We start from the raw sequence: 12,519 nt of genomic DNA on the forward strand, positions 1-12,519 counted from the left end.
ATTGGACATAATTTTTTGCAAAAATGGATCATTATAAGCGACATGTCAATGTAAGCGATGTCAATATATTCGACTAGACATCTGTTTTAAGGAATTTTATATGGAAACCAAAATTCCTAGTGCGATAACGTCATAATAAGCGGTTGTCAATATATCCGGCGTCATACTAATCGGATTCTACTGTAATTTTATCTTCTGAATTTTGCGCTAGAATTATTTTTTTTTAAATAAAAGTTGTTGACTTTTTGTAGAATCCATGCCTCTGATCCGTGTTATTATTATTCACTTACCTTTAAATACCTAATTGTAAGAAAATTATATAAAGTCGTCAACTTCCACCATTATTAGGTGTAACTACAAACCAAACCTCATCCCATTTGCAGAGTGTATTTAAATCCATTTCATCCCCTTAATTTCTGAGTAAGTCGCGTCTCAAAGTGAGCAAACCACGACCGCGACGACCCCCAGAGGCCACTAACAGTTAGTTTGTATTTGTATGTATGTATCTCCATTGACCATGACCACAGTGTGGTGATGTACAGTGTATATATTTCTGTAGATGATGGTTACCTATATATATATATATATATATATATACACACAAATCCACCGTCGTCGCCCCTTCGCCCCCGTTGTGATGGGTGTATCATTACATGATCTCTATAAAGGTCGCTCATAATATATATTGAGTTACATGCGGTTTGCCGACTGGACCCCCCATCTCTATCTATCCATCTATCTATCCCTGTGCACCCATACACCCATACGCCCACTTTAGCCCCAACTTTGGCGTGATATGTTTGAGGGATTACGTAATGCCTTGTAAAAGGCATATCTTATCCCTCGATTTGTGTTTAGATATATACAGGCAGATACACAGTTCACATATACAGTTTATATATATATATATATATATATATATGTATATATATATATATATATATATATATATATATATATATATATATATATTAGGGTGGTCCTTAAAATGGTCATTTTCGAATTTCCTTGCTCCCAGGGGCTCAAATGGTTACAAATAGATAAAAAACAATTCTCTGAAAGTTTTAGCTCTTAATATTAACCTTTAGATAGAGCGCAATTCAAAGTTTTGTATGGAAATAACATAGGAGCTATTTTGTATGGAAATAGCAATAGTTTAGGAGGATTAACCATTCACACGCCATTACAGAAGAATTTTATATATAAGATTATGGTAACGCGCAGGTTAAACAAGAACACTGAGAGTTTGGTCTTTTCTACTAATATTGACTCACATACTTTTTCCAAATTTGGTCTTAAACGATTCAGAATGACCTGAAAATTTAGCGGGTTGGATTTTTTCATGAATATTTTCTTCGGGAACTTGATGTTAGTAAAATTTGTACCTTTTGTCGATTCGCGAAACGATTCGAATCACTGTACCTATGCATCTAATAACCATTATCCATCTATCCTGCCATATAGAATTTTTATTCGATCGATTCGATGCGAATCGTCAATGATGAGTATGAGGAGGACTAGGATGAGTACGAGTATGAGAATACACATCGAAATGAATCGAATGAATCGAATATAACCGCATTACGAAGCAATTCATGTATTAATTTATGTAAAATGAACGATTTCGAGCGATTGCACATATATACTGCAACTGCACATTGCACAGTTGCATATACGCATCGACGATTATGCAAAAGGGATAGATAGACGGTAGTAGACGATGGATGGATAATGCATATTATAATTCAATACGGACGATGGCAAATGCTTATTATAATTCATAATGTACAAATGAACAGACAGACGATAATTCTTCCGTAATTCGATGCAGTCAGATTTAACACGTTAATCGCCACGCTTGTCATATGTTTTTGATGCTAAGAAGATCTACATGACCCATTTCAGAAATATTTTTAATTATTTTTGAACGGCAATCAGGACCCAATAGTCCTAAAAGCTGTTGTGCTGATTTGACTTAATACTAGTCTGTTTGACAGATGGCAACCCAATCAGTTGTCACATCTCTTTATGATATATATTATTATTACTGTAATAGGGCGAGTATTTCTTATTGGTGCAGCAATGCCGGGTCAGGGCTATTTTTATTTGGAAACAAATCACAATCTATATTTCCAAATGAAAATCGTTATCACTGCTGCCTGGCAACAGGCTGCTCGAAATGGGTATCGAACTCGAGACCTTTGATTCAGGTCCCATCGCTCTTAACCGCTTACCTAAGGGCGAGCCCTTCAGACATATATTTCCGACATATGCGAAAAAAGATGCCATGTCAGTCTTATATGTGCGACAAAAATACTGTTTGACAAATATATAAATATATATATATATATATATATATATATATATATATCAAGTTTTGTTGATACATATTTCTTAACTAAATTATCTAATAAAGTTACCATGGTCGTGATTAACGTGTTAATTTAATCATTAGAATATTTTTGATCTTTTACTTTTTATCGTTATTTGTTATCTCGTATTTTAGTTTGCTCGTCAGTAGAGTTTCTTATCTATTTTACTGTCAGTAGAGTCCCATATCAATTTTTGTCAGTTTCTTGACTTTTCCTTCTTAATCATTCGAGACCAAATTTGCAGCAAGTATGTGTGTGTAAGCCGATTTTTTTTAACTTTAGTCCAAGTTTTCCACCAAAACGGTTGAATCGACTTACAAAACAAATTAATAATGATAAAAGATGAACTATAGAAGACTATAGGTACTTTTTTTTAAAAAAAAAATTAACTACACTTGCTAAGAAATGACTAAAATTAACTTTGTTAAAAAAAAAAAAATTATTACCAAAAATGAACTGTAAATATTAAACTTAATTTTAATTTTAGGCACACGTGATTAATTTTTGGTAATAGCAATTTATTTTTAACAATAACCATTGATTTTTCACAATTATAATCAATTCTTAGCAAATGTGATTGATTTGATGATCAAATATGATTACATTTTGACAAATTTGTTAATTTTGATGAAACTTTAGATAATGATAGTCTGAAGTAACATCTCAAATTATTGTAGATTTTCCACAATATTAACTACTTAACTATAAATGCTAAGAATGAATTGTGAATAATGAATAAATTTTGCTTAACTGTATGTTCTAAGGAAACTATATTTTAAAAAATTAACTACAATTGCTTGAAAATTAACTACATAAAGCCTAAATTCCAAATGAAAATTGACAAAAATATAATTAAAATTTGCACGAACTTTCCGACATGTGTAAATATTTGACTTAATAAGAATTGTGATTGACATACACGGTGTATGTCTAAAGGGTCGGTCCATAATACATTATTTAATTAAAATACCTGTCGTAAGGCTTTAATATTTACGGTTCAATACGATATCGATATCAGTATCAAATCGATGCAATATCTAAATACCCAAGCTTTGGCTGAAATTTTACATCGCTGTCGCCTGATGTCAGTCGCAACCACTCATAAATAAGTCACATACACTTTATTAATACCAGATTTATATCCGTTACATTAATATTACATATCACATAGGGTTACATATCACATAGGAAAGTCACGATGTTTGTGCTATCTTTCACCAAACTCCAGTGCATTTTTTTAATGAAATCACTTGTCGTAGACTTGTAATATTGTAGGATGTACCTTAACACAAACAGGGATAAAACTTAACACGATGCAAATAGTTATCTGAGTTTTGGCTTAAGTTGTCAGATACAACTGACATCGCTGTCGCCCGATGCCAGTCGCAATCCGCCATAAATCAGTGTCCTGCGTATCCACTACCCTCGTGGCATTATATTAATATCGCATATCACAAATTGAAGAGCCATTTTCCAACCTCCACTCCCCACCGCCAAATACACTTGATCCGTCCGCCGCCCCATTTTCGATTCATGCGAGCAATTGTGTACCTTTCACAGTCTATGTAGCAACGCAAGGATTAAATTTAACTACTGGGTGGGTAGTAATGGAAAATTGGGAATGGGAAATGGGGTTTGGGAGGGTGGCAGGCATTCCATGTTTGCATAATACACACGTCCATTAGAATAAGCGCTCGCAGACAGACGACCCAACGACCCAACGCCCGACCGCCCGGGCACAAAATTTATACATATTGATTTGCCCAGTTGCCCAAAATTCCACCTACGAATGATTCTGTGCTGCAGAGTTGCTGTTGATGTTGTTGTTGGCGATGATGATTTATGCGATTTCCGATTAATTATCGAAATTAATAAATGAATTGCTGCTGCTGCTGCTGCACCAGTACCCCCAATGGCGAGTGGTTAATGGAATGTAATAACTAGGGTAAATATTTATTCAGGGATTTTATTATTATAATCGCTTTTGTACTAATGTGACGGGTTGTTCATGGTGTTGACAGGAGCACCGTATTTTTAATCCTACTACATACGTACATAATTTTTAGTTTCAACATTTGATTTTATCATCATCGTAAAATAGAGGATTACGATTTGTCTTCTCATCTCGACGTAACAAGTTATTCTGAATCATTTCATATCAAAATTGCGATAGATGTATGTATGTATTGTTGTGTGTATGTAACTTTTGGTTGACGTTTTCTCAAAAAACGCTCAAAAATTTAAAAACCAGTTGATTACATTCGATAAAACTATTAGGACTTGTTGATTAATTTTGTGATCGGTCAACAAACTTGTTATCCTCGTTTTTGAGGCAAAAATCCTAAATCGATTTTAAAAATTTTATAATATTATAGGCTTAAGAATAGTGATTTCATTATAAAAATTCTTGATAGGCCGTGTCCTTAGGACAAACAACGTGTACATCCAAAGCTCATTTATTAAATATTATGTCGATTGTTTCCATATGCCGAAATATTTAAGAAATTTCTAATTGCAATTCATTTTTGATTATTATAATTTATTATATTTAGTAAGTCTAGTTCATTTTTGTTAATAGGTATTTTTTATAGTACATTTTTTGAATACCAGCTCATTTTTGGTAAATATAGTACCTTCTTGCAATTTAGTTAAATGAATGCATAGTTTGATAGTAATTCTGTTGATATTAGGCATATTTAATTAATTTTTGACAATTATCAATTTAGACAATAACAATTTATTTTTAGCAATTGTAGTTAATTTTCTGCAATTATAGTTATAGTTTTAACAGTTGTAGTTAATTCTTTGCAGTTTTATTTTATGTTTGTCAATTTTGGTTAGTTTTTGGCTATAAAAGGTTATTGCTGGCAATTACAGTTGTTTTTTGCCACTTTATTTAAATTTTTGGCAACTATAGTTAATTTTGGCAATTATGGTTCATTTTCCAAAAACCTCAATTATTCCTGACAATCTTCGTTAATTTTCTACAATTATAGTTTATTTTTAACAATCGTAGTTTATTTTTTGTAGCTTTAGTTAATTTTTTGCTATAACAGGTTATAGTCGGCAATTACAGATCATTTTATGCTATTTCAAATAATTTTTGGCAATCTAAATGATTTTTTGAAAATTAAGTTTATCATTTAAATTGTAATTGTAGTTAATTTTTGAAACCTTCAGTTAATTTTTAGCAAAGGAAACTAATTTTTATCAATTTTAGTTCCAATTGGCAATAGAAGTTCATAAATTAATTAAAATTACAAATTTTCAACAAAATTCATTACTATCATTGCAATAATTGTAAAATAACTAATGATCTAATAATAATTCTATTAAAATCAAAAATTTTAAATGATACACTATGATTGTTTTGGTTTTTGCTTATTTCATATTAGTTGTTGCTCTGTAAATTTGCTTATTAATTGTTGTTTTAATCACTAATTCTTATTGAATCTTATTTTTGCAGATTTTAATGAAGTACATCAAGGCAGGCACAATAATGTCTATCATATTATTGAAAAAACTATGAACTACATAGAAATAACTGAAATTTACATTTTTAATGAAAGATGAAGAAAATAATCTGAACAAACAAATTTGGTGAAAAATGTAAAAAACTGTAGTAGTGAAAATACCCGAACTGAGTATAATTACACCTAATGTTTTGTCTGCCTGAATCTAAAGTAAGTAATATGCTATGCACTTGAAATAAATACACATATATGTACATAACAAAAAAAATGGACAATCGAATCGATTCGTTTCCGTTAACGTTTGAAAAAATCGCAAAAGTTCGCTCTTTTTTAGTGATCGTTTTTTTAGTGTGTAGTGCTTAGTGTTTTATGGCCTTTTTAGTGTAGTGAATAGTGTGCAGTTGCAGATGCAGTTGCAGTTGCAGATGTTGCTGATGAGCTCTCTTCTGGAAATCGAGAGGTAATTTTTGCGATTTTTAATTAAAAAAAAATATTAGTACAACATTCAACATTCGAAACATGTTCTTCTTGTACATCAATTGTTTTTCTGATTTCAACAGAATTTTTACATTTTTTATAACAAAGATGCTTTATAATTAAAATTCATCAGACTTTTTCACAAACCACAGCCTTGCAATATCACTTCTAGATTACCCATTCTTTTTTTTATTGATAGAAATTAATAATTAATTACATAATTTATTTAATAAGGTTACCATGCGATACACCTTTCCATTGTGGATAAATTCAATTACTGGAAAATCTATTAAATTATTTATTGTTCTTTGTTATTCATTACTTTATATTTTACGACAGTTTTAACCATTTTTTTCTTATTTCAGACAACAAATTGGTAATCGAGATGTTCCAGAAGAATCGGTGATTTTAAACCAAAAGTCAGTGAAATTTTTATTTCTAGGCATGCCCTTTGGTTACGACCACACGAATTCACAAAAATTTATTAACTATTAAGTATTTTTCAAATTGTTATTAAGTATTAAGAGTCATCAAACTCAAATCAAACTTATTATTATAAAAATCTTGAATATTTTTGTGAATTCGATTTAGGCGTCAATGGAACTTGCTTATTTTTGCGTCCACAAGATAAATCGTTGATTTTGTCCATTATTTACGTACAAATTCGAACTAGGTTTTTATTTACTTAGGGGCAAATTTTATTCTTAGTTAGTATGGACAAAATTGTGGTCATACCATCTATTTACTAACCCCATGTATTTTTTCCAGCAGTGTTAAAATAAAATAAAAAATTTAAATTCAAAGTGAGTGCAGTGTAGTGTTTATGTATGTAGTAATGTCGCGTAAAATAATGAATTGTTTAAAATAAAGTGTTTTTTAATTTTTTTTGCATAATTTCGCGTAAATCAAAGTGAAATCGCGTCGGTATCATTTTGCAAAGAAATACTTGCTGCCGAAATTTCTTAGGTAAGAAAAAACATTTGATATCAAAAATGTATTTAGGGTAAGACTGAATTAAGATAGTAATTACTAGATAAATATATATGTATCCAATTTTTATTATTCTTGATATCATCATCATCATATATTATTTAATCCTAATTATTACGAATGACGTGGCGGTCATCTCTTGTTAAGGGGGGGCCACAAGCAAAACTAATGAAACATTTTGCCGTATAGAATTACGAACCACTACGAACTTTACTCCGGTGATTCCGGTGCCGGAGTCGAGAGATATTTATTACCGGATCGGCGTTGTCCGCGAGCACAACTTTCTCTCTCACCCAATCTCTATCTCTTTCTTTCTCTTTCAATATATACCTATATTATTCATATGGCATTTTGATTAATATGGGCTCTTATTGAAAGTGCCCTTCGAAAGACTCTTTCGTGTCCAGGTGGGCCCCTTTGCTGAAAGACATGGGTAATAATGTTTGAATAAATTAATACGCTATAATCAGGGCGGGAAAAATACCCGTCTCGAAATTTTACCCGTTTGAATGTCATTAACTTTAAAATTGATTTACATATAATTTCGAAAGAGTTAGCTAGTAGGTTTTCAGATTCAATTGATTCACTTTTTCGTCATTTATTTTTGTAGTTTACTAGTTAGCAAAGGGCATTTTTCAACTTTTCTTAAAACGACCTAAAAATTTTCATTCTAAACATTTTTCAATTTGTATAAGTTACTTGCAACTATATAAAATTTACTAAAATCTAGTAAAAATTGTTGTATACACTTACATAATGAAGTTTTGAATAAAACTTGTTGGAACAATTATTTTTTTAGTAATACATTTAACAATTGGACATTTTTTACGTTTCTTTGAATATCTTGAAAATGTTGTTCCAGCCGCTATGCTTTTTATAAGTAAAAACTAGTTAAAATTTACTAAAATTTAGTGAAAACTATTATTTACACTTGCATATTGAAATGTTAAGTAATTTGTAGTTGAAATGCGGACTTTAGTATTTTAATAATAAGCAATATGTGAATTTAGAACATTTTTTTACTTCTCTTCGAATAACTTTGAATTTTCATTTTGGACATTATAATATTTTACATTAGTAAAAACTAGATAAAATTGACTAAAATCTAGTACAAACTATTTCATACACTTTGACATTGAAATTTTGAATAATTCGTGGTTGAAATGCGGACTTTAGTATTTCCATAATATGCAATATATGGATATAGAACATTTTTCAGTTTTCTTCAATTAACTTTTAATTTTGTTCTGGGGCAATATAATTTGTTTTCGTTAGTAAGAACTAGATAAAATTTACTAAAATTTAGTACAAACTGTTATATATACTTAAATATTAAAGTTTTGAGTAAATCGTAATTGAAATGCGGATTTAGTATTTTAATAATATGCAATATGTGAATTTAGAACATTTTTATACTTTTTGTCAAAAAACTTTTAATTTTTATTCCGGACGATATAATTTCTTTATACTAATAAAAGCTAGATAAAATTTACTAAAATCTAATAAAAAGTTCTATATACACTTACATGAAGAAATTTTGTATAAAACGTGTTGAAATATTTATTTTCAACGTATATTTAGCAATTTTTTACATTTCTTTGAATACCTTGAAAATTTTGTCCTAACCTGCTGGTTTTTCTTACATTAGTAAAAACTAGACAACAATTATTAAAATCTAGTACAAACTATTGCATACACTTGCATATTGATATTTTAAGAAGTTTATAATTGAAATGCATGTGTACATTGTACGTATTGATTAAGTTGGAACATTTTTTACTTTTTGTCAAATAATTTAAAACTTTTATTACGGATATCATAATTTCTTCACATTAGTAAAAATTAGATGAGATTTACTAAAATCTAGTAAAAATGGTTTTATACACTTTGGATATTGAAATTTTGGAAAATTTATTTTTAAAATGACGGAACTTAGCATTTCGATAATATGCACTATATGGATTAACATTTTTTTTAGATTTTTTCAACTAATTTTTAATTTTTTTAGCAGACATTATAATTTGTTAACATTTTAAAAACTAGATAAAATTTCCTATAATCTAGTAAAAACTGTTATTACCACTTGGATATTGAAATTTTGAGTAAATCCTAGTTGAAATGCGGACTTTAGTATTTCCATCTCACTCACATTTTTTTATTGAAATATTGATAAATTAATAACTAATTTATTTGCATCATATTCATTGTTGATTTAAAATTACACATTATCGTCATTCATTAATTTTCTTCTCCAATTAAATATTCATAGCTAATTTGTAATTTATCAATAATATACGCAAATTCATATTTAATGTTTTTTATGGAAAAAACTCGATATCGTTGATGTAAATTTTAATTAAAATCACTCAAAAGCATTCACGAATTAAATTTCTGTAAAATATTGTAAAATCGTTTTTATGGGAATATTCTGATCGAAAATATCTGCTAGGGCTGTAAAGTAGAAAAAGAATTGGAATTTAGGGATTTAGAACCAGGTTTTGAATTTTATCTATTCTTGGTTTCTATGATGCCATCTGAAAAATAAACACTTTTGCTAAATCTCAACATTAGTAATGAACTCTACTTATGAGAAAAATTACAAATATTAATAGAATAAAGGGCTTTATGTAAAAGGATGATAACACTAGATTGAATAGAGAATTGAAATCGTTACAATAAAACCTAGTATTTTTTATAAGCCTATTTAATTTTTCGTGCAAAGCACTACTGAGTATGTTTTCCACAATCGACATTTTCCACAGCCCTATAGTAGTAACACCTGGTGCAAAAATTCGCAATTCATTTAGTTGTCGTATTTTCTATTTATCCCTTTGAAAGCGTCAAAAATTAAACCAAACTGCAATAAATTAAAATTTTCGGGTGACAAAAGTCCGGGTGTTTGTGTGAGTATGTAAATAATCCGGTTGTTAATTCATAAGCTGTTCGAGTACATTCTGATTTTAAAAGTAAAATTCTTGTAAAAATAAAAAAATGTAAACGAGCAAAAACTTCATTAAATAAAACTGTAAAGAGACATTTCCGCATGTTTATTGCTATCTCGTTTATTGCAAGGTTTTCATGTAAACTTTACAAATACTCAATTTGTTGTTGTTTTAATGGTATTTTGTGTTAAATAAGATACCAATCTTTTAATACCAGTTGTTGCAGAATTTCGTAAGCTTTTTTATGGTATAAAAAGTTTGGAAACGTTTCTAATACATTTAATTAAATATTTAAAAAAAAACTGAAAAAATGGGATGTCTATAGCACTTTTTGCTACATGCAAGAAATGAATATCGATACTTATTAGAATCTGGTTTTTATTCGCATGATATTGAGTATATCGACTCGGCAATGTGATATCAATCAGATATATTTGGGCAACCTAATAGCAAGCAGTCAGTAAGAAATAAAATCTCATAACAAGGGTTGCATTTGCACGGCCATACAAACTTTTGGTCGTGATGTCACTTCAATGAAAACGCATAAAATACCCAAATGGTGACAATTTCACATGACATTAATTTTTACTTAACATGTATTTTTTATTCGTAACCCCTTTGAAGATTGATCGTTCCCCAACACTTTCCTTCGAACTCCGAACTCCGATACATCATTTTCCCGAAACAATATTTTCCTGCACGTTTTTCCCTTTTAATCCACTCCGACTCCGACTCCGACCAACATCTTTCCACATGTGGTGGATGTCATATTGTATCTTAGGATGGTAGATTACACAGTATTATCATAAGCACTTGTGTATACACATAAACATTTTCCTTCTCTCAGTACGAGAAAAATTCACCCCCAGCATGGAGATGCTAAGAGATAAGTCACAATATTTTTCCTCTTCATTATTTCAAATGAAATATTTATAAATACGACGGTCGGAAAAGTCGCATTTCAGATGTGGAAAATGCTGAGAGAAAATATTATATATGTCCTGGACTTGGAGTATTAAATCAGAAACAACATTATGGTTGGATTGTGGGTCATTTAACTTAAAATGATAACTTATGATGGTGATGATAAAGGACCATCTAGCCAACTAGAGTTCCTTCCGTGTCATTAATTTCATATTGTGTTACCGAGATAATATAATATTATATTCCTGAAGGACTCAGTTTTAGCAAGAAAATCCGATTTGATAATTTTATGTTTCAAAGTTACAAGTATGGGTATAAGTCAAAATTTAGCTTTTCGTGAAGGTTTTCTCAAAAACGGCTGAACCGATTTCAAAAACTTACAAGTCATTTGATGAAACTGGCTGATTAGTTTTTTACTACGATCGGACGAGCCGTTTCTTTATAATGGTGCAAAGTTTTTTGACTGCGTTTCCGATTCGTTTCTTAAACATGCAGAGGAAATTTTTTTTTAGTTTTTTCCAAAAATGTGTTTAAATATATTAGAAACGATACGATCTCAAACATTATATGCCATTAAAAGGGTTATTTAGGCTTTATATCAGTTGGTATAATATTATTACCTTATTTAACATAAAATACCATAAAACGAGAACAAACTTAGTACTTGCACATTTTACCATCTACGTTTCCAAGTCGTTTTTTTATAATTGCTGAGGACATTTTTTTTAGTTTTTTCGAAAAATGTGTATAAATGTATTAGAAAAGTTTTCAAACCTAATATACCATAAAATGGGTTATTAAATTCTACATCAAGTAGTATAATAAGATTGGTATCTTACTTAACAATAAAAACCATTAAAACAACAACAAACTTAGTACATATTTGTTAAATTCACATCCAAACCAAACTTGTATCGTCATCACCATAGTTTAGATAAGATATTCTGACTTTTATAATTATATATGTAATAATTATGTTTTTCAAGTAATTCTCAATCGTTTGACAAATCTTTATATAGCAAAACTTAATATAATATAATAATTTAATTTAAGTAGTCTTTAAAATTGTAATAAACATGCTATGGACATTTTTTCAGTTTTCCCGAAAAATTAGAAAAGATTTTGAGACTGCTATACCATAAAAAATCTTACAAAATTCTGCATCAACTGGTATAATAATATTGGAATCTTTTATTACCAAAAATGTTATTAAAACAACAGCAAACATCGTATGTGTAAAATTTACATTAGATTCAAATTGTATCATCGAGTCTCGAATAAAAATGACTCTGTGATCAGAAATGTGGGCTCGTGGATTAGACCCACATTGCGTAAAAATAG

The sequence above is a fragment of the Ctenocephalides felis genome, unplaced genomic scaffold (assembly GCF_003426905.1).
Source record: "Ctenocephalides felis isolate EL2017-DRISC unplaced genomic scaffold, ASM342690v1 CF-g0.4_SCAFFOLD_00845, whole genome shotgun sequence".
Lineage (NCBI taxonomy): Eukaryota > Metazoa > Arthropoda > Insecta > Siphonaptera > Pulicidae > Ctenocephalides > Ctenocephalides felis.